Source organism: Bubalus bubalis, chromosome 2, assembly GCF_019923935.1.
Source record: "Bubalus bubalis isolate 160015118507 breed Murrah chromosome 2, NDDB_SH_1, whole genome shotgun sequence".
Taxonomy (NCBI): Eukaryota; Metazoa; Chordata; class Mammalia; order Artiodactyla; family Bovidae; genus Bubalus; species Bubalus bubalis.
The window spans coordinates 80,910,783-80,937,733 of record NC_059158.1 but is presented as its reverse complement, the minus strand read 5'-3'; the positions used below and the strand labels follow the sequence as shown (position 1 = coordinate 80,937,733).

The window sequence follows — 26,951 nt, the reverse complement described above, 5'->3', positions numbered from 1 at the left end:
AAATTTTTTTATTTATCACTGCTTTTTTTTGTTTTACTAATCTTTTGTATTTTGAAGTTGTATTGTTAGATGCATATGTATTTGTGATGAATGCATCTTATTTGTTGCTCATTTTTAAAGTACATAACATGTTTGTACTGTATTTTTTGCCTTAAATTCTGTATTTTCAAATATTAATATTACTGGAGATTTGGGGGAGTTTTATATTTGTCTGACATATCTTTTCGAGTCTATTAATGTTATAGTTCTTATGTCTTTTTGTTTTATGTCATTTATATGTAAGTTGCTGTTTATTAGGACTTTGCTTTGTCTTCTTGTCCACATCAACTCTCTGTAGTATTATTCTGTTTTGTTTTAATATATTTTTGCTTTCTTAGAACAGCTAAAGTTGTTGGTTTTTTTTCTGATGACTCATTCTTTCTAATTTCATTTATTTTTGTAGTTGATTAAACTGAAGAACCATATTCAGTTTATTTACCCTTATTGTTGCATTTAACATAGTACTTTCTCTCCCTAATAAGAACAGCACTTCAGTAGTTAAGGGAAGTATTCTTTGATGATGTAATATTGACGTATGTGTGTATTGGATCTAAATGTGAGATGTATTTCTTTTGTGGCTGACACTCAGAAACATTGAAAGCTGTGAGTCTCTTCTGTAGATATTTTTTAAAAAGGTCAGCATATTTCTTTTAGGTCTTCAGTTTATTTCTCTGCCCCAGCACATTACCAAAATCATTTTTATTCAGGTATTTACTGCAGCACACATCCATCAGGGAGTTGTTCTCAGAATGATTAAAGAGCATTCAGGTATAAAACTTATAATAGAAATGTCTCCATCATCAATCTGTTGTATTTCTTTAACTGTGCTCTAGACATTCCAAGCATAATGACAAGTTATTTTAATCTTGGGAAATGTTTTCAAAAGAGACAGAAAAGGAAGAGTTATTAAAAATTAAAATGCTTTTACTTCTTATGTTTCTTTTGAGAAAAAAGAGTCTCTCTGTATTAATGATCTGATAGAGTGGGAAAGATATAGCCAACCTCTTCCTGTCTAATCAGTAATTGTTAATGGAAATAAGACACCATTCAGGTTAGAGGGCAATTTCTATGAAAGAGGAATGAGAAAAACTTACTTTTGATGCCTGAGCATTATGCTTACATTGATTTTTTTCATTTTGAAATATGATTTTAAAATGTTATCTTTATCTATATAACAGGTTTTGCACTACATGTAATCCACTGACTTTAGGAAATGGTAGCATTAATTAAAAATTAGAACAAGTTTTTATTGAAGGTAATCTTGTTCACTCTAGTGCTTAATTATGTACTCCCAATATCTGTTTTGAAATGTGAATATTTCTGTTGTACATGTTTTAAGGTATCTTTATTAACATGAATGTTTCCAAGTTGGCTCTACAGATTAATTTCACAATACCACCTCATATAGGTTAAATTATAAAACTCTTTTACTAAATAAAGGAACTGAAGAAAAAGAGAAAGATTCAAGTTTTCAAAGAACAGCCTTGCTTTTCTTATAGATAATGCAAACAGTGAAGACAATATCTTTTTGTCTAGTCTTGGGTTATTAAGTTGTGGCAATTTCCATGAAATCCCAGAACATCTCTAGTTTTCTTCTTATTGCATCTTGAGAGAACAGCAGATATATTGAATATTAACTTCTAAACTAGAAGACTTAAGCTTAGATCTTGACTTGCCAATTGACTGACCATGTAATTCTGGCCAGGCAACATAAGCGTTCTGAGATGCAAAAATTTCTTTTTGCTAATTACCTCTAATTTATAAGGTCCAAGGAACCAATTAGATTATAATGTTTCCTTTATGGAAGTCATTCTTGTTCCGTGTGTGTTACATTTCTCTTCAAGTGGCACATAATTAACCATGTGTCCTCTTCTTGTTTCAGTGCTTTTTATAAGAACCACAGTAAATTAAAGATGCCAAATCATAGATGTCAGTGCGGAAAAGCAAAGTGGGCGTTCTCAGCAAAAGCCATTTATATGAACTGTGGAATCTTAAAAAGATAAGTTATGTTAAAGATTTATTACATTTGAATGAATGCATACTCACTCTTAGGAACCTCGGTTAATGCCCACTGTAAACACTGCTGGAAACCATCGATCAGAAGCTCACTTTAATGCCACTAGGAAGTTAACGGTGCTATGGGTTCATTCAAATATGCTTTCCTCTCTCACCACGCTTTCACAAATACTGTATTAACAATCTTGGCAGCCACAGGTGTGAGGAGTGTGAGGTATATTCCCTTAATGCATGGCCCAAACTGCTGTTTTAATTTTTAACAGACATTGTTCAAGAAGCAGGGCAAAGACTAATAGAGTTTTGCCAAGAAAATGCACTGGTCATAACAAACACCCTCTTCCAACAACACAAGAGGAGACTCTATATATGGACATCACCAGATGGTCAACACCGAAATCAGAATGACTATATTCTTTGCAGCCAAAGATGGAGAAGCTCTATACAGTCAGCAAAAATGAGACCAGGAGCTGACTGTGGCTCAGACCATGAACTCCTTATTGCCAAATTCAGACTTCAGTGGAATAAAGTAGGGAAAACCACTAGACCATTCAGGTATGACCTAAATCAAATCCCTTATGATTATACAGTGGAAGTGAGAAATAGATTTAAGGGCCTGGATCTGACAGATAGAGTGCCTGATGAACTATGGAATGAGGTTCGTGACATTGTACAGGAGACAGGGATCAAGACCATCCCCATGGAAAAGAAATGCAAAAAAGCAAAATGGCTGTCTGGGGAGGCCTTACAAATAGCTGTGAAAAGAAGAGAAGTAAAAAGCAAAGGAGAAAAGGAAAGATATAAGCATCTGAATGCAGAGTTCCAAAGAATAGCAAGAAGAGATAAGAAAGCCTTCTTCAGCGATCAATGCAAAAAATTGAGGAAAACAACAGAATGGGAAAGACTAGAGATCTCTTCAAGAAAACTAGAGATACCAACGGAACATTTCATGCAAAGATGGGCTCGATAAAGGACAGAAATGGTATGGACCTAACAGAAGCAGAAGATATTAAGAAGAGATGGCAAGAATACACAGAAGAACTGTAAAAAAAAGATCTTCATGACCCAGATAATCACAATAGTGTGATCACTCACCTAGAGCCAGACATCCTGGAATGTGAAGTCAAGTGGGCCTTAGAAAGCATCACTATGAACAAAGCTAGTGGAGGTGATGGCATTCCAGTTGAGCTATTTCAAATCCTGAAAGATGATGCTATGAAAGTGCTGCACTCAATATGCCAGCAAATTTGGAAAACTCAGCAGTGGCCACAGGACTGGAAAAGATCAGTTTTCATTCCAATTCCAAAGAAAGGCAATGCCAAAGAATGCTCAAACTACCGCACAATTGCACTCATTTCACACGCTAGTAAAGTAATGCTCAAAATTCTCCAAGCCAGGGTTCAGCAATATGTGAACCGTGAACTTCCTGATGTTCAAGCTGGTTTTAGAAAAGACAGAGGAACCAGATATCAAATTGCCAACATCCACTGGATCATGGAAAAAGCAAGAGAGTTCCAGAAAAACATCTATTTCTGCTTTATTGACTATGCCAAAGCCTTTGACTATGTGGATCACAATAAACTGTGGAAAATTCTGAAAGAGATGGGAATACCAGACCACCTGACCTGCCTCTTGAGAAATTTGTATGCAGGTCAGGAAGCAACAGTTAGAACTGGACATGGAACAACAGACTGGTTCCAAATCGGGAAAGGATTATGTCAAGGCTGTATATTGTCACCCTGCTTATTTAATTTATATGCAGAGTACATCATGAGAAACGCTGGACTGGAAGAAGCACAAGCTGGAATCAAGATTGCCGGGAGAAATATCAATAACCTCAGATATGCAGATGACACCACCCTTATGGCAGAAAGTGAAGAGGAACTCAAAAGCCTCTTGATGAAAGTGAAAGAGGAGAGTGAAAAAGTTGACTTAAAGCTCAACATTCAGAAAACGAAGATCATGGCATCTGGTCCCATCACTTCATGGCAAATAGAGGGGGATACAGTGGAAACAGTGTCAGACTTTATTTTTGGGGGCTCCAAAATCACTGCAGATGGTGACTGCAGCCATGAAATTAAAAGACGCTTACTCCTTGGAAGGAAAGTTATGACCAACCTAGATAGCATATTCAAAAGCAGAGACATTCCTTTGCCAACAAAGGTTCGTCTAGCCAAGGCTGTGGTTTTTCCTGTGGTCATGTATGGATGTGAGAGTTGGACTGTGAAGAAGGCTGAGGGCCGAAGAATTGATGCTTTTAAACTGTCGTGATGGAGAAGACTCTTGAGAGTCCCTTGGACTGCAAGGAGATCCAACCAGTCCATTCTGAAGGAGATCAGCCCTGGGTGTTCTTTGGAAGGAATGATGCTAAAGCTGAAACTCCAGTACTTTGGCCACCTCATGCGAAGAGTTGACTCATTGGAAAAGACTCTGATGCTGGGAGGGATTGGGGGCAGGAGGAGAAGGGGACGACAGAGGATGAGATGGCTGGATGGTATCACTGACTCGATGGACGTGAGTCTGAGTGAACTCCGGGAGTTGGTGATGGACAGGAAGGCCTGGCGTGCTGCGATTCATGGGGTCGCAAAGAGTCGTACATGACTGAGCAACTGAACTGATACATAAAATGCTTTTCAAGTGAGAAGGAAATCCACACTTCCTGAGTGTTCATTACATGTCTTACATTAATTATCTTGTTTAATTTTGTAGCAACCCAATGAGATAGATATATTTTACACTCCCACCCCCCCATACCTTTTACAGATTAGAAACTGCATCTGAGAGTGGTTACATCATGTGGCCAGACTTACATAGTCCATCAACTGTGAAGTCAGCATCTGTGCTCTCTTAAGAAATAATTAAAGGAAAATAGTATTATTTAGGGTTTTCCTTGAAATTTCTAGGACTCATTGGCCCACCATTCAAGGATGGCGTCAAGAATAATGGTTAGTCTTACCATTATTAGTTAGTCTAATCATGGTGAATAGCTACATGATTTTACTTAACCCATTAGGCCCAGTGAATCACAAAAATTCATGGTCATGATTATTCAAAGTATTAACTGCTCAAACAAAGACTAAGTTCTGTGGCAAAATGACGGTTTTCCTATTGCATTGGTGACTCAGTGCTCTAATGACCATTGTGTAGACCTTGGTCTAATAAGTGGAAGATATGAATTTCATGGCATGATCAGTATATTGCAGTAGCAGCTTCTGATGCTCTCTTGATGGTGAGCACTATTTATTGTGGTTACAGAAGTCCATGTGTTTTGCTGTTCAGCAGAAGAGTTTTTAGCTCCTGAAAATGGCAGATTTGGGTCATGGTTTAGTATTCACTTAGAATTTGTGTGTGATTTATTTCCATTTTGGACCTCCACCTTGTGGCCACTATGCTCTTTTGGTTGAAGACATTTTCAGGAATCACATTTGTCTCCTTCATGCCACTGATGCCGTAAGGGGCACACAGCTCTGAGGCCCTGTGCTTTTCAAGTGCTTCTGGAAAGTTCAGATCTCTAGAAATGTGTGAATTAGCTGTCTGACTATTCCTACTTTCTTTTACTTTCTCTCCTTCAGTGTAGGTGTGGAAGCCGTGACTTAAAAGGAAAACAACTTGATGCAAAGTCTAAAGTTGTCTTTAAAACCTTGAGGGCAACAAGACATAGAGATGTAAGGCTTAAGTGAAGGGAAAGAATGATGAGAAAGAAGAACAAATGTCTTTTCTATGGTGGTTAAAGAAAACTTAGCAGAGGAGAAGCTAGTCATTTCAGTGCCAGAGAAAACCAATTTTCCATTGCCTTAAGTGATACTGCAGAGCTTCCATAGAGCCCAGTGACCTCAAAGTGAGTTGTAGAATGGAATTTGTCCTTGGTAGTGGTTCTTGACTTTCTCTCATAAACAAGGCTGTGACTTTACCAAGGGCTAGAGCTGAAGCTGCTTTCCCACTTTTTCCTCCTCCTCCTCCTCCTCTCTTTTCTGCCCATCTGAGCTTGGAGGTGCAGGTTATTTGATTGAAAAGTGCAGTTGCCATGGTGGCTGTTACTCCATTGGCGAGCATTATGTGTTTGCTTTTGGTGAGTGGCAGATACCACCCAGCCCCTGGCTGCTGTGGTTGCTCTGTCGGTGTCCTACTGCAGGAACGAGATGATTCGATGTGTTGAACGGTTTTCTTACTTTTCCAGGATAAAAAAATCATTAGGAAACTGATGCAGTGGACTCTGGTTTAAGAATACTAGAATGAAAAAAAAAAAAGGCTTAACCACAGTTTAGGGCAATATATCTAAATGAAAAGGAGATCTATAATCTTATCGAATAAAGAACTAAATAAGACCAAGAATATAATGTATTAGGAGCTACTGTGCTTTCAAATATGATCACACAGAAAAATTGGGGAAATTATTTAAAGCATGGAGCACCTACTTGATGTTAGTGCTTAGTCTTTGCCTGCAAAAGACAATATTTAACTCTAGTTTCTTCTTCCCAAGAATGTTTGGTATTGTACATACTACTGATAAGCAAGTATTTATTAGATGCCTTCTAGTTGTCTAGCATGAAACTAGGCACCATGAAAAATACAGAAAATGTATGAGACATATTCCTTTGCCCATAAGCAGAGTCTGTGTGTGAGATAATAATAGATATCATTAAATTGCTAAAATGTGTAATAGAAGCAAGTACCATAGGAATTTAGAAAATGTGGAGGACTGATATGAGGTGAAACATCTGGGATGATCAGCAGGGGGATGTTGGGACAGAATACCTTTATTCGTATTATTATTCATACTCAAAGAATGAAAAATTTTAAATCATACCTGAATTAATCTGTTGTAATGCACCAAGCTGTATCTGATAGTCTCTTCAGCTCTGGAAACACACAATGAGGATTGTACTTCCTGTTTTCACTGACTGTTGACCTTGTTCACCACCTTTAATCAGAAACAGTCCTGTGGGCCTGACTGTGTCACAACCAATGAGTCTGATAATAATGCTATTTCCCAGCAGATTCCAACAATGCTACATACATCACCTGAGATTATCAGAGTGAACTAAAACAATTCTAAAACCATAGTAGTTAAACAAAACATATTGTTTTTTGTTTTCCTGTGGGATTTGTTCTGAGGATTTAAAGTGAAAGTGAAGTCACTCAGTTGTGTCCAACTCTGCGCCCCCAGGGACTGGAGCCCACCAGGCTCCAGTCCATGGAACTTCCAGGCAAGAGTACCAGAGTGGGTTGCCATTTCCTTCTCCAGGGTATCTTCCTGACCCAGGGATCGAACCTGGGTCTCCAGCATTTCAGGCAGACGCTTTTACCGTCTGAGCCACCAGGGAAGCCCTAATAGAATACTTCCTATAAGATTATTCCCAGCAAACTGATACCTGGGTTTCATCTGTCCCTTAGAACATAACTCCAAGTGAAACTCTAGAGCAAACTGAAGGTTTTTGTAGCAGTGTTTAAAAAAAAAAAAAATATATATATATATATAAAAATATATATTTATTTATATAAATACATATTTATATAAATATGTATATTATATATGTATAAATACATATATAAATATATATATATAACAGATTGAGAATTGATCCAGAATTCACATAAGTGTTCTATGAATCAGCATCAGTATTACTTATGTGCTATCCATTGTTTGAAATGACAGAATTAGTATCTAATGAAATCCTAGAATGTGCCCTTAGCATACTCACTAAAGGTCAGTGTCAATGATTTTCCACTTAAACTGGTGAATAATGGATAGATGATTTGGCCAACTAATGAATGGTAACCACAAAAATTAACAAAAAAGCAGAAATAGTGTAAATTTACTAGATGAACTGAAAGTAATGCAGGGCTAATAGTAAAGTTCAGGAATGTCTAGTTCAACCTAGAGTCATCAGAGATGATACAGGTTGTTTGTATGAAGACATTGTGCGTTTCTAAAAAACAAGGACAGATCCAAATACTAGAAAAAATTCACTATATTCTGGGGTTAGCCCCAGTGAAGACTAGTGAGTGCTGCCTAACTCAGATATGTCCTTTGCATCTCTAAAGTATTTTGAAATACGCATTAACTACCTCATGCCCAGCATGGCCATTGCAGTCCATATCTTCCATGATGACTGGCTTTGCAAATCACATGAACTGTCTTATCTGGGTCCATCTTAGTAGTTACACATAGACTCAGTCTCAGAATACATGTAGTCATTGCTCTAAACCTTCTTTGAAGGACAAATGATGCACACTGTGTTAAGTCCTAGCTTCCACAACTACTTTATACATAAAGTAGAAGGGCATATAGGCAGAGTTATGGTAGAAAATAGAAAGGGATGTCATTTGGTGTTAGAATATTATCAAAAATGACTTATAGTAATATCACCTACTAGACATAGTTAAGTGCTAATCTTTGATAATGTGAAAATAAGTCATTCAGTACTTATTGAGTAGAATGATATAACGGACTACAAGTAGAGCATCATTCTGGGTACTGTTGCACAAAGGAAAAGAATTAGAGATGGAGCTCCTAATGGTGTGGCAGTGCGCTGTCTGGTATGTGGGTACTAAGCGCGTGTGGTGGAGCCGGGAGCTCTGCTTCTGGGATGGTCTCCCCTTCCAGTGAATGGCAGGGCAAAGATGTGCTTCCTCCACGAGCCTGATGTGGACTCTACAGAAGAGAGCCAGGTTTAGGTCATCTTGAAGTGGACCCCACCCAAGAGTTTAGGGGTGAGGTATACTGAGAAAGTGATGTGGGATAAATTATTGCAAGATGGGCCCGAGGAAAAGCACAGAAGCATAAGCCAGAGGAGACAACTTATGTCAGAGAATTATAGCTGGAAAAACCCCAACAGCAATCTAAAAATCCCAAAAGCATTCTAGAAGAGGAAAAGCAGCATTCAGATATCAAAATCTGTTATTAGGCTATTCATCTATCAGTCAAGTGAAATCTATTGGATTTTTGCTTCTTCTTTTCTCTAGTCCAACCTGAGGGATCCAGAGGCAGCTCTGTTAATGGGTAAAAAGCCTAGAATAGCCAAGGGTGGGGAGTAAAGAAGTTGATGGCACCCTTGTTCACAAGGGGGCGTTGAGTCCAAGCTTCAGCTGAACGAAGGAGAGAAATTTTTAACTGGATGAGTGATTACATTAAACCAGACTGATCTCTGCAATACCAGAAAGCAACCAGAAAGGAAGGATGATATATAGAGATTTATGAAGGGGACTTGGTGCAAAATAATTTTCTTTCTGCTTTCTAATAGTTGAGACTAGTTTGTGCATTAAACCAAATACAAATAAGAAAAGCATTTCTCTCCAGTAAAATGAATCATTTAAAACCTTTGTAAAGATGTGAAAAAAGCTGAGTGCCAAAGAATTGATGCTTTTGAACTGTGGTGTTGGAGAAGACTCTTGAGAATCTCTTGGACTGCAAGGGGATCCAACCAGTCCATTCTGAAGGAGATCAGCCCTGGGATTTCTTTGGAAGGAATGATGCTAAAGCTGAAACTCCAGTACTTTGGCCACCTCATGCGAAGAGTTGACTCATTGGAAAAGACTCTGATGCTGGGAGGGACTGGGGGCAGGAGGAGAAGGGGATGACAGAGGATGAGATGGCTGGATGGCATCACTGACTCGATGGACGTGAGTCTGAGTGAACTCCGGGAGTTGGTGATGGACAGGGAGGCCTGGCGTGCTGCGATTCATGGGGTCGCAAAGAGTCAGACACAACTGAGCGACTGAACTGAACTGAACTGAACTGCAAGAGCCTTTAAAAGTGTACATGATACATTGTTAAGCACAGTCGGAAGGTTTCCTTTCAGATAAACAAACTGAATATTTCTGCCCAAGGCTGTGACTGTTATTCTTTGCAGCAATTAGTACTAATTCAAAGAGGATTATGAGTAACCTGTGAACCACAAACAGGGCCCAAAAAACTTGATTACTAGTTATATCCCTACAGCTGCTTCCTTGGACCTTTCATTCTTGGCACTGCTGTTTCCACATTTGCAGATTGGCAGTGATAATGTCTAGAATATAAACCCCTTCCCTTAAAATAGGAGCATCTAATTTGTTTCTCTCTGTGTTCCTAGTGCCAAGAACAGTGCCTGGCACATAAGAGATAATAAACATTGAATGAGTGGCTTTCCTGCCAAACTCACAAGAATACTGTGAAGATCAGATGAGGTGGTAGACATGACAACATGTTTCAAGCAAGACAGAAGCCAAAGGTATACACCAAGTATCAGTGTGCAGGATGGAAATGGTTTGAAATATCCAGGTGTCACCTTTAACCAGGTACATTTGGCATCTCTAATCATTCAGTGACAATTTATTGAGTGTTTAATATCTTTAGTTTTTTGCTTTGATGTGTCTATTCCAGTCTGTCTTGAGTACCACACATGCTTTAAGTGAGAGGGTCTTAAGTGGAATCAAATAGGAAAAGAAAAAAATTTTGGAACAGAATTTCCTATTTTGTTCCCTAAGAATAAGATATAAGAGAATTTGGGATAATGCTCATGCTACACAATGAATAAATGTGCCAGAAGACCTGGTTTTTATAGGCATCTAAAAATGATGGTGACAAGAATGTAACTCTAGATCAGTGGACTGGCAGACTAGCAAAATACACAGGGAAGCCCAGATGCCAGAGATTCATTGATCACTGAAATGCCACCTGCTAAAATGCCAGAAGGAAGACATAATTAAAATTATGTAATCCGAGGAAGAGTCTTTTTTTTCCAACTTGAAACTTTCAAAAGTGTTGTCTACAGAATGTGTGTTGTGTGTGTAGTGATTTCCAAAATGATGAAGCAAAAATATTTTGCAAGCCATATTTAGATTGAGACAAGCCAGTCTGGAAGCACTAGGGCTCTTTTCATCCCCTGCTCATTTTTCTATAGCTGACAATGAAAATATACACTTTGGTAACAGCCAGTCTCCTTTATAGCCAAGAGGGTCTTTGTGAAGGATAGTGGACTTATGAGTGGTAATAGAAGACTTACATATACTACACCTAGTTTCCAACAGCAGACAGACAATGAAATTTGAACGTATCCTGTTAAGCATCTGTGCCTTGGGGTGAGCAGAGAAGAAGGAAGAGAATTCTTTCCCCATCATTTTGAAGTCAGCATTGCATTTTCACCAAATGCACACACATATGCCTGCACTTCTTTACCCAGCTGCTCCTTCTGGTTAATTTGTTTACTTCTGAAAGCTACATCTTGCCAGTGGTTTTATCAGCCTCTCCTGCTACAATAAATCTACCCTATTACTTAATATGCTGCAGTAAATAATTTGTATTTGTGACTGTAAACAGGGCTGGCAACCTCTGTGGATGATAGGCACTTGACAAAGCCTGCAGAGTCTTTATTTGTCCCTGGCAGACAGAACCCTGCTGTTTGTGTCCTGTATTGAGTGCAGATCCAAAACTGGGAGCTTTATACATTCTATTGGCAGTTGCCATTTACCACTTTCAACTAAATTTGGAAGCAGCAACTGCTTTAGTTGTTATTTTGTATGTGATTCAGACTTTTTTCATTTTTTTCTTGATGTAATGCAGTGATGAGTTACACAGAATAACCAAGAGAGTCTGCCCAGGTTTAAAGGCCCACCATGGACTATTAGATGAATCCCACCAAAGGGTAAAAAAGCCACCTATTTAAAGGAAGCATTCATCTCAGATAATATGGGTTTTAAAGGATTAAGAACAATGTAGTAATATGGTTGAGAAAAATTCACTTTCTCATACATCTTAAGATGATATATAATTTTCCAATTGCATGCTGTGCAAACTACTGCCAGAAGTGGGTTATCAGAATTAACTCCTCTGGCAAATTAGTGTGGGAATAAGAGAATTTGCTCTGCTGCATGGTCTTTTATTTGATATTCAGCACCAGATTTTCTTTGGTTCTTCTTCATTTTTCATTCTGCATTTATTCACACAAATGTATATTTGTATCTCAGTACCAAAGCTATAATGATTCAATGCTTTTGTACATGACTTATATGCACTAATTTTGTAATTATGTGCACAAATTAGATGCATGTGTAAAAACAGAAGCACTCAGAAAAGTGTGTCCATTGAATTTAAATGAAATCAGAATTAAAGACGACTTAAAAACTGAACCGATTAAATATTATTCTGACATGAAGTGTAATATACCATTTGTTGCTGCTTTGAGGTACCTTTTATTCATTTGATTTGTGATTTGTCAGGGTAAGACATGCAACCTGGGATGGGACCAGATGGGACCAGATGCCATAATCTTCGTTTTTTGAATGTTGAGTTTTAAACCAGCTTTTCACTCTCCTCTTTCACCTTCACCTGGCAAAGCAACTCTCTAGGAGTTGTTTGCTGTGACATTGAAGAAGCACATTATTCCGCATATGATATGTACATCCCAAATCAACAGAAGTGAAGCAGCTTGAACTGGCGCTGTTGTTGTCAGTTGCTAAGCTGTGTCCGACTCTTTACGACCCTGTGGACTGCAGCACGCCAGGCTTCCCTGTCTTTCACTGTTTCCTAGAGTTTGTTCAAATTCATGTCTGTTGAGTTGGTGATGTTATCTCACCATCTCATCCTCTGCTGCCTTCTTCTTTTCCCTTCAATCTTTCCCAGCATGAGGGTCTTTTCCAATGAGTCGGCTCTTTGCATCAGGTGGCCAAAGTATTGGAGCTTCAGTATCAGTCCTTCCAATGAATGAATAGGTAGGGTTGATTTCCTTTAGGATTGACTGGTTTGATATCCTCACTGTCCAAGGGACTCTCAAGCATCTTCTTCAGCACCACAGTTCTAAAGCATCAATTCTTCAGTGCTTAGCCTTCTTTGTGGTCCAACTCTCACCTCCATACATGACTCCTGAAAATAGCCATAGCTTTGACTATACGGACCTTTGTTGGCAAAGTAATGTCTCTGTTTTTTAATATGCTGTCTAGGTTTGCCATAGCTTTCCTTCCAAGGAGCAAGAATCTTTTAATTTCATGGCTGCAGTCACCATCCACAGTGATTTTGGAGCTCAAGAAAGTAAAATCCCCACTGTTTCTACTTTTTTCCCCTTCTATTTGCCATGAAGTGATGGGACCAGAAACCGAAGATCAGGGCATCTGGTCCCACCACTTCATGGGAATAGATGGGGAAACAGTGGAAACAGTGTCAGACTTTATTTTTCTGGGCTCCAAAATCTCTACAGATGGTGACTGCAGCCATGAAATTAAAAGATGCTTACTCCTTGGAAGAAAAGTTATGACCAACCTAGACAGCATATTGAAAAGCAGAGACATTACTTTGCCAACAAAGGTCCATCTAGTCAAGGTTATGGTTTTTCCTGTGGTCATGTATGGATGTGAGAGTTGGACTGTGAAGAAGGCTGAGCGCCGAAGAATTGATGCTTTTGAACTGTGGCATTGGAGAAGACTCTTGAGAGTCCCTTGGACTGCAAGGCGATCCAACCAGTCCATTCTGAAGGAGATCAGCCCTGGGTGTTCTTTGGAAGGAATGATGCTAAAGCTGAAACTCCAGTACTTTGGCCACGTCATGCAAAGAGTTGACTCATTGGAAAAGACTCTGATGCTGGGAGGGATTGGGGGCAGGAGGAGAAGGGGACAACAGAGGATGAGATGGCTGGATGGCATCACGGACTCGATGGACGTGAGTCTGAGTGAACTCCGGGAGTTGGTGATGGAGAGGGAGGCCTGGCGTGCTGCGATTCATGGGGTCACAAAGAGTCAGACACGACTGAGCGACTGATCTGATCTGATCTGATCTGATGGGACCAGATGCCATAATTGTTTTTTGAATGTTGAGTTTTAAACCAGCTTTTCACTCACCTCTTTCACCTTCATCAAGAGGCTCTTTAGTTCCTCTTCACTTTCTGCCATTAAGGTGGTATCATCTGCATATCTGAGGTTGTTGATATTTCTCCAGGCTGATGCTGATGCTAAGTCGCTTCAGTAGTGTCCGACTCTGTGAGACCCCATACACAGTAGCCCACCAGGCTCCCCCGTCCCTGGGATTCTCCAGGCAAGAACACTGGAGTGGGTTGCCATTTCCTTCTCCAATGCATGAAAGTGAAAAGTGAAAGTGAAGTCGCTCAGTCGTGTCCAACTCTTCGAGACCCCATGGACTGCAGCCTACCAGGCTCCGCCGTCCATGGGATTTTCCAGGCAAGAGTGCTGGAGTGGGGTGCCATCACCTTCTCCGTCTCCAGGCTGAGTATGATGTTAATCATGACCATGATGATGCCTTAGATTCTTTACCTCTGCAATAAGATTCTTTCCCGAAAAATCATATTCCTAGTTTATAGGCCAGCCAGAGTGCTGATAGAAATTTAAATCCTGACGTGCATGAAGGATTTGTTTATCATTATTTCATTTTATAATGGACACGGTGAAAGAATGTCTGTTGTATTCATCTTTCTATTCCTTGTTTCTAGCAAACTGGGGCATAGATAATCTTAAAAGTTATCAAATGAATGAGTGGACTGATGGAAGAGCAAATGAGTATGATAGCCTAAGTAATATACAGTTAGGTAGTGACAGAGCTCTCAGGAATGTGCATGTACCATTGATAAGTGTAGAAACTGGCAAAACCACCTTGCAGAATGGTGCAGTATTACCAGCTAAGGTACACCTACTCTATGACCCCGCATTCCACCCTGAGATATATGTTCCAGAGAAATGTATGGCTGTGTGCTGCAGGCTGTAAGGGAAAATAAGTTCCTAACATCATTGTTTCATATATCCCCAAATTGGATTCAACCTGAATGTTCCTCAGTCACAGAATGGATAAATAAGTGTGATATAGTCACGTTGTAGAATATGAAATGGCAATTAAAATGAAAGATCCGCTGTGGGTCAGTTTTCCAAGTATTATACTTTATCAAACTGTATAGCAGAAAGGAACAGAAAATAGTTTCATTTATCCAAATTTCAAAAATAAGTAAAACTAAGCTGTATTGTTTAGATCAAGTATGCAGGGATAACATAATTAAGATAACATGAAAATTACTACTATAAGTTCAGGGTGATGACTACGTGTATGAGGATGAAAAAGATGTGATTGGAACAGGATATGTGGGTGGGGATCTGGGTGTCAGTGATGTTTTGTTTCTAACCTGATTATTACACTAGCGGTCACTGAATAATTATTGATTAGACTCTATGAAGGCTCCGTGTATTCTCTGTAAATATACCTCACAGTAAAAAAGATAAAACCGGTAGAAAGTTTAATTCAACTTATATTACCAGAGTCTATTTAAAATAGTGGGACAGTAAATTGATTATGAGCTCTCCCCGCAAGCTGCTGTTGGCAAAAAGTAGCATTTTTCCCCAGCTTTGCTGAGATATAATCAACATATAACAGTGGATATGTTTCAGGTATGTAACATGATTTTATGTACATATATGTTAGGTATAGCCATATGTGTAAATAATATGTTTTCCAGAATAAGTTTAGTGAACACATCACATAGTTACAATATTTTTTATAATGAGAACTTTTAAGGACTTGCCTAAATATACAATATAGCATGAATAGTTAACTATAGTAGATCACTAACAACAAATCACTAATAACTTTCTCATGATAACTAATACTCACCAAGTTATTATGATCACTTTTACTGTTAGAATCATAAACCATTAATGTCAGCAGTAGTCCAACCCTTTGTCACGATTCAGATGATGTCATTGAGGCCAAAAAGAATTGGCTAAGTTTAGATAAATCCAACTGTTAAAGGCCAGAAGTGTCAATCTTAACTCTTTCCAATACCAAGGCATGTTATTCTGAAATTTCTCTCCTATCAATAAAGTTAAGGAAAAATTGTGCATCTATCCTTCTCAGTTTAAGTCCAGGCTTCTTCTCTTTGAAGCCATGTGGGCTATTCATTTCATTAAACTTTTTATTTTGGTTTCCTCACTGGCTTCTCTTTGTAGTCTAGCTGCAGTAGGATGGATAGGATGAGCTGAATTGTGTGCCAAATAATCATTAGTGTTCAGATAGAGATTGTTATGAAAGATTAAGATCGATGCAGGAGTTCTTCAACATTGAGAAGTCCATTAGACAAAAATCCAAGCGTTGCAATGAGTACATTGACATTCCATCCTGCAGCCTTGCTTCTGAACAAATATCAATAGGATTCTGATGCTGTGGCCCAGAGGAAACAGACTAGATTTAGCTGGTATGAAACTCAGTGGGCTGAAGAACCCACCATGAACAAAAAGTTTGTCTGTCCCTGAATTATTGAAAATTTCAGCATAAACTTTTATGAGGTTACAGAATGACCTTAAAATGAAGAATTTAGCTTTTTCTTTTTTAACATGAATTCTGAGTTATTTTTGAATATCAGAAATATTTATAATATGACATTACAAATGTTAACATTTATAAAAGGCACATACCATAGAAACTAAAAACAAAAATGCCATTTTACACTGCCGTAGTTCCTTTAGAATTTCTATAAATGAATAAGTAAAAGTTTTTAGGCCTAAAACTTTAATCACTTGGGATATTTTTATAAAGCCTTTCTATAACATTAATAATTTTTGGTTCAACTGTTTAATTAAAACTAAACTGAAATGTCACAATGAACTCTGCCTAAAAGACTATTTTTGCCAATACTTTTTGTAAACTGGAAATCAATATAGGGCATTTCAGACGTACTATATAAGACAGTGGATCTCAATTTTCTTTAAAAAGAGTTTGAAACACTGGTCAACTAATACAGTAATGTAAAGTTTAAAAATAAAATAAAATTTAAAAAAAAAGAAAAAGAAGGAAAAAAAAAAAAAAAAAGACAGTACCATGATAGCTAAATTTTCCAATCCCACGTCCCTAAGAGAAACAAGGAACAAAGGCAGATTGTCCTGGGGAGGGGAGTGGGGGGAGAAAAAAAACAGTGGGAAAAGCAGTTATTATTTGTGACCCTCCATTCTGAGAATGTTCTCTTCCTGCTTAATAATGGAATTGCTCCAGATTTTAGACATGATATCTCAGAATTACACTGGAAGTGGAGTTGGAAGGGCCCTAGAGTCTGTCATGAGTTTGCAAGATGTTTATTCTGTACATACAGGAGGCCATTTATGTGATTATTTTAATGGTAAAATGTACTTTAACTTAGAACATGATGTGATCGTCATTCAGTTCCCCATGTGCTATAACCATGATTTAAGTTTTTTGCATTAACAAATGAAGGGAAATAGTGCCTGTGATCATGTTTGAAAATTCAGAATACAGACATGAAAATAAATAATTAATAATAGTAACAACTATTTACCAAAGACTTAAACTAATAAAATATTTCACATTAAATTATTGGTTGTGAAGAGACTGTGTGGGGAATTGAGAGTCGACTAGAAACACTCCTCCGTTCCTACCCCAGCTCCTCACAAAACCGCGCACTGTGGCGAGTGTTTCCATGTCTGAACAGCAGGGTTGACAACAAATCCTGGAAGCTTCGCAGCCCACCGGTGCTTGAGCAGTAGGATGAGTGAGCAAGTGAGCAGAGCTGATCAGCCCCAGAGCAGAGTCAGTACTGCAGGTCCTGGGTGAGGAATGGTCCCATGCTTGGCCACTAATTCATGGCCAAGGCTGAGGATAGACCTTGGCCACTCCCAGCAGTGGAGCTTGAGAAATTGGTAGTAGCCTGGAGAGCCCGTCCCCACCCTTCTGCCCGCACACCTTGCTAAGGAAACTGTGACTTAACCTCATCTACTGTGAAGAGTGACTTTTGGCTCCATCTGACCAGAAAGGCAGACAATAGCTCCTGGAAACTGTTTGGCCCAGCAGTGGATGAGCCAAGAGAGGGGCAGGCAGAGCTGATAGTTTGCAGAGTAAAACCAGGGCCTCTGTTTAAGCAGGAAACTTGAGGTGTGGGTCAGCTTGAGTTAAGACAGCAAAGCTTTACCAGCTTTAGGCTACTTCTCCCTCTGGGCAAGGAATCTAATTCATAGCCCTGCTCACCACAGAATATAAGCCTTAATGTGTCCAACCAGGAAAACTAACCAAAGCTGCAAAGCCCATTCAGCAGTCCTCTGTAGAGTGGCATTTGAGGAGAGAGCACAGCTTGTGACTTCCCTTGTCTGCAGAGCAGAATCAGTGGCCGTGTCTGATCAGGGATTCAGTGCACACTCTGGCTGGATACAAGTTCCCAAATGATGAGCTGTTCAGGCACTGTGTCCTGTCTTGCTGCCCTGCCAGGACAGGCAAGCTAATTCCAAACTCCACCTACTACTGAATGTAGTACCCAGTCCCAACCATGTAGTAAGCCTGACCAGAGAATCCAGACAAACGGAGAAACCATCCTCAGCCTTGGATAGGCAGCCATACCAACAGCCCTGTCAAACTGTTCTCATCCAGTGGCACCCTCCCCTACCTTTCCCTGTCCTTAGAACTTGAACAGTTGCCTCATCAAAAAAATAGACCATAATGTTATCAGCCGCCCCCCTACCCCACCCAAGGACATGATCAACAGACTCACCCAGAAACCCAAACTGAGCTGACTGGTTAAGAGTTGTTTCTGCCAAAGAAAACCTGAAAAGTTTGGAAGAAGAGACTGATCATTCAAATGTGCAGATACTGATGGAAGGAACCAAGGATCACGAAAATTCAGATAAACATGACCCCACCAAAGAAAACTAATAAAGCTGCAGTCATGACCCTAAAGAAATGGAGATCTAGGAGCTGTTGGACAAATAATTCAGAATAATCCTCTTTAAAAAGTTTAGCAAATGACAAGAAAACACAGAGACAACTAAAAGGAAGTAGGAAAACAAAGATGAAAATAAAAGTTCAACAAGGAAATAGCAACCATAAAAAAAAAAGATTCAAGATTTGAACATGCAGTAACTGAACTGAATAATTAATAGTTTCAAAAATAGACTAGACTATCAGAAGAAAGAATTAGTCACCTGGAAGATTGTTATTGTTCAGTTGCTCAGTCGTGTCCGTCTCTGCGAACCCATGGACTGCAGCACGCCAGGCTTCCCTGTCCTTCACCATTTTCCGGAGCTTGCTTAAACTCATGTCCATTGAGTCGGTGATGCCATCCAACTGTCTCATTCTCTGTCATCCCCTTGATGCTCTTTCCCAGCATCAAGGTCTTTTCTAATGAATTGGCTCTTTGCACAGGGTGGCCAAAATATTGTAGCTTCAGCATCGTTCCTTCTAATGAGTATTCAGGATTGATTTCCTTTAGGATTGACTGGTTTGACCTCCTTGCAGATCAAACCTGAACAATAGGACATTGGAAACTATTTCGTTAGAAGAGCAAAAACAAAAAGAATGAAAAAGAGTGAAAACAGCCCAAGGGGGTTGTGAGACAGAATGAAAAAAAACATATTTACATTGTAGGAATTCTGGAAGGAGAATAGAAAGGAACAGAAAGTATATTTAAAGCAACAGTGGCTGAAAACATCCCAAACCTGGAGAGAGAAATGGACATCCAGATCCATAAGGCTCAAAAAAAAAAAAAAAAACCCCAGATAGTTTGAACCTGAATACAGCTACACTGAGACCCTTTAAGATTAAATCATCAGAAGTCAAAGACAATTTTAAGAGTGGTCCCCATAAGGGAGTCCCTATAAGACTATGGGACACAGGAGTCCCCATAAGACTATGGGCAGATTTCTCAACAGAAACTTTTCAGACAAAGAGAGAATGAGGATGACATACTCAAAATATTGAAAGAAGATCATTTAAGCCAAGAATTCTATACATGGTAAAGCTGTCCTTCAGAAATGGAGGAAGACAAAGGCTTGCTTGAACAAACAAAAACTGGGGGAGTTTATTACCTCCAGACCTGCCTAATGAGAAATGCTGAAGGGGGCTCTTAGTGTGGGAGTGAAAGAACACTAATTAACATCATAAAAACATAAAAATGTCAACAATAACAGTAATGGTATGAGAAATAAATCTCCTTGACGTGGGTCTGGGATCTAATGATTTTTTTGGATATGACACCCAAGGCACAGGCAACAAAATTTAAAATAAGCAAATGGGAGTTTATCAAACTAAAAAGCTTTTGCACAGCAAAGAAATAATCAGCAAAGTGAAAAGATAAGCCTATAGGATTAGAAAAAAAAAATTTGCAAGCCATGTATTTGATAAGGGATGACTATATAAAGAATTCAGTAGCAGAATAATTGTAGCAATGGGCAAAGGGTCTGAATAGACATTTCTCCAAAGGAAATACACAGAAGGCCAATAGATGTATGAAAAGATGCTGATTATTACTTAGTCATTGGGGAAATGCAAATTAAACCTTCGATGAGATATTACCTCAGGCCTCTCGGATTGTCCATCATCACAAAGGTTAGGAGATAAGAAATGTTGGCATGGATGTGGGGAAAAGGGAACCATTATACATTGTTGGTGGAATTGTGATTGGTATAGCTGTTATGGAAAAGCAGTGGAGGATCCTCAAAAATTAAAAATAGAACCAGCATATGATCCAATAATTCCACTTCTGGGAATGTATCCAAAGGAAGCAAAAACATTAACTTGAAGAGATATTTTTTCAAAGATATCTTTTCAAAAAAGATAACATGTACCCTCATGTTTATAGCAGCATTGTTTAGAATAGCCAAAACACAGAAGCAGCTTAACCGGCTCTCAATAGGTGAATGGATAAAGAAGTGGCATACATGTGTACACACACAACATGCACACAAGAATATTATTCAGTATAAAATATGTGGAAATCCTTCCATTTGCAACAACATAGATGCACCTTGAAGGCATTATGCTAAGTAAAATAAACCAGAGAAAGACACATACTGTCTCACTTATATGTGGAGTCTAAAAAAAAGGGAAACCTACCAAATTCGTAGAAAAAAAAATCAGACTTGCAGTTACTAGAGGATGGGGTGAGGGAGAGCTGGAAAAATGTGGTCAAAAGGTATAAGTAGTTGGGTTGCAACTGTAGCCAACGCTGCCATTTTATATATAGGAAAAGTTTTAAGAGAGTAAATCTGAGGAATTCTCATCACAAGAAAAAGTTGTGTTTTTTCCCCTCTTTTTCCCCTTTCTTTTCATTATATCTGTAGGAAGACGATCATTAGTTGAGCCTGTTGCATTCATTTCACTACATGTGTAAATCAACAGTCATGCTGCATGCCTTAAAATTATACAGTGATGCATATCAATTATTTCCCAATAAAGCTGGAAAAAGTATTGGTTGTTCCTACATTAAGATATATAACAAAACTGTAGATCTTGTAGGAAAGAGAAATTTGACAGAACAGATTTTAATTCAGCCTTCAGGGTACTCAACAGCAAGATCATTTAAATATCATTTAGAGATTATACTTCAAACCTTGAACATGATATCATTCGAACTCCAAATTCTTTTATCTGTAATTCATATCACTGTATTTGCATATTTTCTTCTTGGTTTATGTATTGATTTGTCATTGGGTTGATTGATTAGTTTGACTGTGCCTCGTTCCAAAAGGAAGTTGAAGTAGCTTATTATGTTTAGGTCCACAAACTAAGGTTTGCAAAGATGTCACTTAAAAAAAATTTATTTTCTCTCACTTAACTCAGTTTCTGACCCCAAACCCTCAGAATCTGGTGGAAAATTTAGCCTCTATGCTTCCAGCATTCTTACTTTCTCTAGGATGATTACACAGCTCTGTTGTCTTTCAGAGTGCTGTGGCCATTCTTTTCCAGATCATTGTCTAAATAGATGGCTTTAGGGAAACTCCATTTCCCCTGCTGCATAATCCCTCAGTTCTTCACCACTTATGGGCAAACCTGGGGACCCTGGTGTTCTCTCTGCAGCTGCCTAAGATCTAGCCTGTGGATGCTCCCCATAGCCTCACAAGGGCTACTTTTCAGAGTTGCTAACAGAGGTAGGGTCCATCTCTGCTGTCCTGGGTCTCTCTGGTTCCCCCATCCTCTCCTCTCCATCTACAAAAGCCTCCTCCCTTTCTTTGCTGTCTTACACAGACACCTTTATGTTCTTTTAAGGATATGTTTGTTGTTGTTTATTTGTTGTTTAGTTGCTAAGTCATGTCTGACTCTTTTGCGACCTCATGAACTGTAACCCACCAGGCTCATCTGTCCATAGGATTTGCTAGGTAAGAATACTGCAGTGGGTTGCTGTTTCCTTCTTCAGGGGATCTTCCCAACCCAGAACACAACTCTTTGATTTGATTTCTAAATAGATATATGTATCTTCATGGCATTTCATCGTAAAGGTATATGGGATTTTTACATAAATACCATATACAACAAAGATAAAATACATAATAAGGGAAGTTGAAACGTGTTTGGGAATGGGGACTTTTGGGAAGGTAATATAAAGCCATGGTTAAGATTAACACCCAACGTTACATGGTAAAACTTAGCTTACCTTTTCTTTCTGAGTTTCCTAATGAACAACCCAGATGGAAACACATTTACATAATTAATAGTGTCCAAAAGATAAAAATGAGCCAAGTATCTTGAGAAACATAGCTTGTCTGTTATTGAGAACTGAGAGAAATTTCTTCTATTGATATACATTAAGGAGAAACTTTCTCAAAGTAGTGAACAGTATTCTCTGCTTAAAACACACACACATGTATCAAATGAGTTTCTGATGAAAGCAAGTACAATGTTGTGATTTGAAAGTGGAGACGTAAAGGACAAAGACACTGGGTTTGGCTTTCAGCTCTGCCATTGATACCTATGTGACCTCAGTTAAATTTTTCCTGTGGAGAACCTCAGTTTCCTCCCGTGGAGGGAAAAATCACTGACTTCATAAAATTGTGAACATAAGTAATTCCTATAAAGATGATGCCTGGCCAATACAAAAAGGCAATTGATATTAGCCTGTAATCTTCGTTCATAATAATTTATCGTATGTATTGAAGCATTGTCTGTATTTCATGCTTGCTATTTGCAAGGTACCATTCTAAACACTGGAGATGCAGATCAAAATCCCTGCCTTCAGAGAGCTTGACTTACTCTAGGAGGAGGCAGGCAATGGTCAAAGTATTTACGTAAAAGGAATAGTATGATATGAAACCATAAATCTGTGCATAAAATAGGAATGAGGTTACATAATGCCAGCAGTGAGTGTGGGTTGTCTCGGTTCTAAATAATATAGTTGGAGTGGCCTCCCTGGAAGAGTTGGAGAGAAGGTGTGAGTGTATCTGGAGGAGGGAAGGCCAGGCAGGGAAAGCAGATGGCTGTTCATGAGTGTTTGAGGAACAAGGAAACCAGTTGGGAGAAACAAGGTAATGAGGAGAAGATACATTCCAGGAAATGGTGAAGGACAGGGAAGCCTGGCGTGCTGCAGTCCATGGGGTCGCAAAGAGTTGGACACGACTGAGCAACTGAAAAACAACGACAACAGGGAGCTTATGAGGGACCAGTGTCATTGGGACTTTGCGACCCCTGTTGCCTTCTGAATGTGATGAGGCTACTGGAGAATCCAGGTCGAAGATGGATATAATCTAACTTACATTTGTAAAGAGTCATCTGATTCCTCTATCGGGAGGCTTTTGGACTTGGCCAGGTGAGGGAGTAGCAATAGAAGCTAGCATCAGGATGGAAGCAGTGGAGGTGGTGAAAAGTAGAGACATCTATAACCTTTTGAAGTGAGAGGCAGCAAGATGTGAAGGGTTGCAGGTGGCATATCAGAGGGAAAGAGGAGACAGTGAAGGCTGCAAAGCTTTTGGTCTCAGCCGATGAAAGGATGGAATTGATATTAACTGGCTAAGGTCAGAAAGGGATTGAGGGAAGGTTATGGGAATAGCCAGCTTCAGGAAGAATAATACCAATATCAACATTATCATTGCTACTTTCAATAGTATTACTCTTTTTCTCAGAGCAAAGTGATGACATGTCACCAGATTATAATTCAGAGGAGGCACTTAAATGGGGATCTGAAGGAAAGATGAGTAAACGTGCAGCTTTTTGAGGATCTAACTAAAGCAAGGATAAAATTTAGGGTATTAGAGGACTTAATGCATTGCTTATCCTTCAGACATCCTGCCATGTCATTTCTTACAACTGAAATGCCGATAATATTTGGACAACAGGGAATTCTTTCATATGAAACTGTCATGTTCATTGTGCTACTGCCTGGAGAAAATCCATGTGCTTTGATGGTCAATTGAGTGGCTAGCATAATTAATTATCTAAAATGAGATGGAAAGAGTTAAAGTTGAAGAGAGAATCATCTCCCCTTCACATAGCAGAAGTTGAGGGAGAAAATGGTCAGGGATAAATACTTTCCTTAGAGAACAGCACTTAGAAAATAAAACCCCCATGATTCTTTTCCATGGAGCATCTCTCTAATAACTGTAACCTAGTAAAATTTCATCACATTATTACCTAACACCTACCATAGAAAATTTTCATTAATGGACCCTTGAGAGTTTTTATTTTAAAATAATATAACTTTTTGATGAATTCAACAGGACTAATGAAGTTGCAAAAATGCATCTCTGAGCAGCTAAGTGGGTTAGCCTGTAAGATGTTATGATTGCAGAGCAATTGTTTGAGAATATCTCCTTCATAGAGATTTTTGCTTATAGGATATCAGTCCTTAAATCATTTGTCTTGACAGTAGTTGGACCTCATGTTCTGTTGTTTATTGAGACTTCTCTTATTTGAGGTGATAAAACTACATGACTGACAACTTTCTGTTTACTGTGTTAGAGGTAAAAGTAAAAGTCACTTAGTTGTGTCTGACTCTTTGCAACCCCATAGACTGCCGCCCACCAGGCTCCTCTGTTCATGGCATTTCCCAGGCAAGAATACTGGAGTGGGTTGCCGCGCCCTTCTCCAAGGGATCTTCCCAAAGCAGGGATCGAACCCAGGTCTCCCACATTGCAGGTGGATTCTTTACCAGCTGAACCACCAGGGAAGCCCATGGTGGAGGTAAGGGTCTCCAGATCAACCAGAAGCAGTTTAAAGTCATTAGGACACCTGTTGAGAAAAGACAGACAAAGCACACTGCTGTTTCAGGCAATTCAGAATTATCATCTGAAATTTGGTCAATCTCTCCAGAAAAGATGATGGCTAGAGAATTTTTAGGAAAGGAGTAATTCATATCCTAAGAAAAATTTCTAGGAAATATAATAATAGGGAGGAATCTGCAACAACAATGGAAACTAGAGAATAAGCTGTAAGTCTTCCACTGACTTGAAATACTTTCTGCTAGAATGACGGTAGATGCGGCATGAATAAAGAAGGAATTACTCATAAGTCACTGGCCCAGAAGAGATGGATTGTCGTATAGGAAGTATGCAGATATAAGCCCTGAGAGACTGATCTGGCAACTCCCAGAGGGCCCGCGTGAGTCACACTGTGTGCAAGTGTGCTCAGTTGTGTCAGACTCTTTGCAACCCCATGGACTGTCATGGATCAGCAGAATTCCTGTAAGTTGTAGTTGTGCGAAACCTGGGAAATAGAAAAGTAAAGGGAACAGAAACTGTGCGGTAATGATGACGGCTGTGATTTTGGCTTAGCACTTTAGTGACTTCCATGATGATTGAATTGGGGAATCAATTTCAGGAACTATGGATCTGGAATCATAGTATCTTGATACTGAGTGGGAGGTTCTGTTGACTGGGAAGTTAGTGAGATTGGTCCAAAGAAGGACAACTGTTGCTGCACCTGGAAGAAAGCTGGGTATCACCCAATCTAACTCCTGATCCAGAAGCTTCTGCAAACAGAGAGGAAAGCAGGCAGAGGTAAAATGGGTCTGCTGGGATCATTCACAGCCTCAGTGGCCCCACTAATCTCATACACGGATGTCTGCGTATGAGCAGTAAGCCCTCTGGACTGAGCTTTAAAAGAATTTCTCTTACAGTATGCAAGTAGAAAATGAGAAAGCCTATGGCTTTGTTGGGAAATACCAGGCATAGAGAGCCTTGCCACTTTTGAAGAATGAAAAAAAGAAGAAATTCAAGAGGCTTATGAAAAAATGAAGTATTCAAGAGGCAGAGGGAAATCATTTTTTAAGAAATAGACTTTTATTTTTAGAGCAGCAAAATGGAGCAGAAGGTGAAGTTTTCCCATAGTTGCCCTGCCCTCCCCATTATCAACACCCTGCACCAGAGTCATTGGTCCCAACCCAGGAGTCTACACTTACACATTGCGTGTGTGCGCTCACTCGTGTTCAACTCTTTGTGACCCCCATGGACTGTTTCCCATCAGGCTCCTCTGTCCATGGAATTTTTCAGGCAAGAATACTGGAGTGGGTTGCCATTCCTTCCCCAGGGGATCTTCCCAACCCAGGGATCGAACCAGCGATCCCTTGTGTCTCCTGCAGTGACACAAAAGGATTCTTTACCACTAGAGCCACCTGGGAAGCCCTACACTTACACATTATTATCACCCAAAGTATGTAGTTGATTAATCCATCCCAGTTCACTCTTGGTGGTGTGCATTCTGTGGGTGTGGAGAAATGTGTGACATACACCAGAGGATTTTAACTACTCTAAAAATCCTCTGCTGCTGCTGCTGCTAAGTCGCTTCAGTCGTGTCTGACTCTGTGCGACCCCATAGACGGCAGCCCACCAGGCTCCCCTGTCCCTGGGACTATCCAGGCAAGAACACTGGAGTGGGTTGCCATTTCCTTCTCCAATGCACGAAAGTGAAAAGTGAAAGTGAAGTCGCTCAGTCGTGTCCGACTCTTCGCAACCCCATGGACTGCAGCCTACCAGGCTCCTCCGCCCATGGGATTTTCCAGGCAAGAGTACTGGAGTGGGGTGCCATTGCCTTCTCCGTAAAAATCCTCTACTTCCTGCCTATTCATCCTCGCCCTCTTCTTCAACCTCTGGCAATCACTGATCTTTTTCATTATTTTCATAGTTTTGCCTTTTCAAGTTGAAATCACATAGTTTGTAGCCCTTTTAGACTGGCTTTTCCACTTACTAATATGTTTTTAAGTTTTCTCCGTGTCTTTTTGTGACTTGATAGC

At 39.4% G+C, this 26,951-nt stretch overlaps 1 protein-coding gene and 1 non-coding gene across 10 annotated transcripts in view; one reads left to right on the top strand and one right to left on the bottom strand.

Annotated features, from left to right (window-relative positions):
• The window catches only part of B3GALT1 (beta-1,3-galactosyltransferase 1), a 570,539-nt gene that overhangs the window by 130,458 nt on the left and 413,130 nt on the right, over positions 1–26,951 (top strand). The window lies entirely within an intron of this gene.
• Positions 7,303–7,376, bottom strand: TRNAF-GAA. The gene has a single exon. It is a non-coding gene; the product is annotated as a tRNA-Phe (tRNA).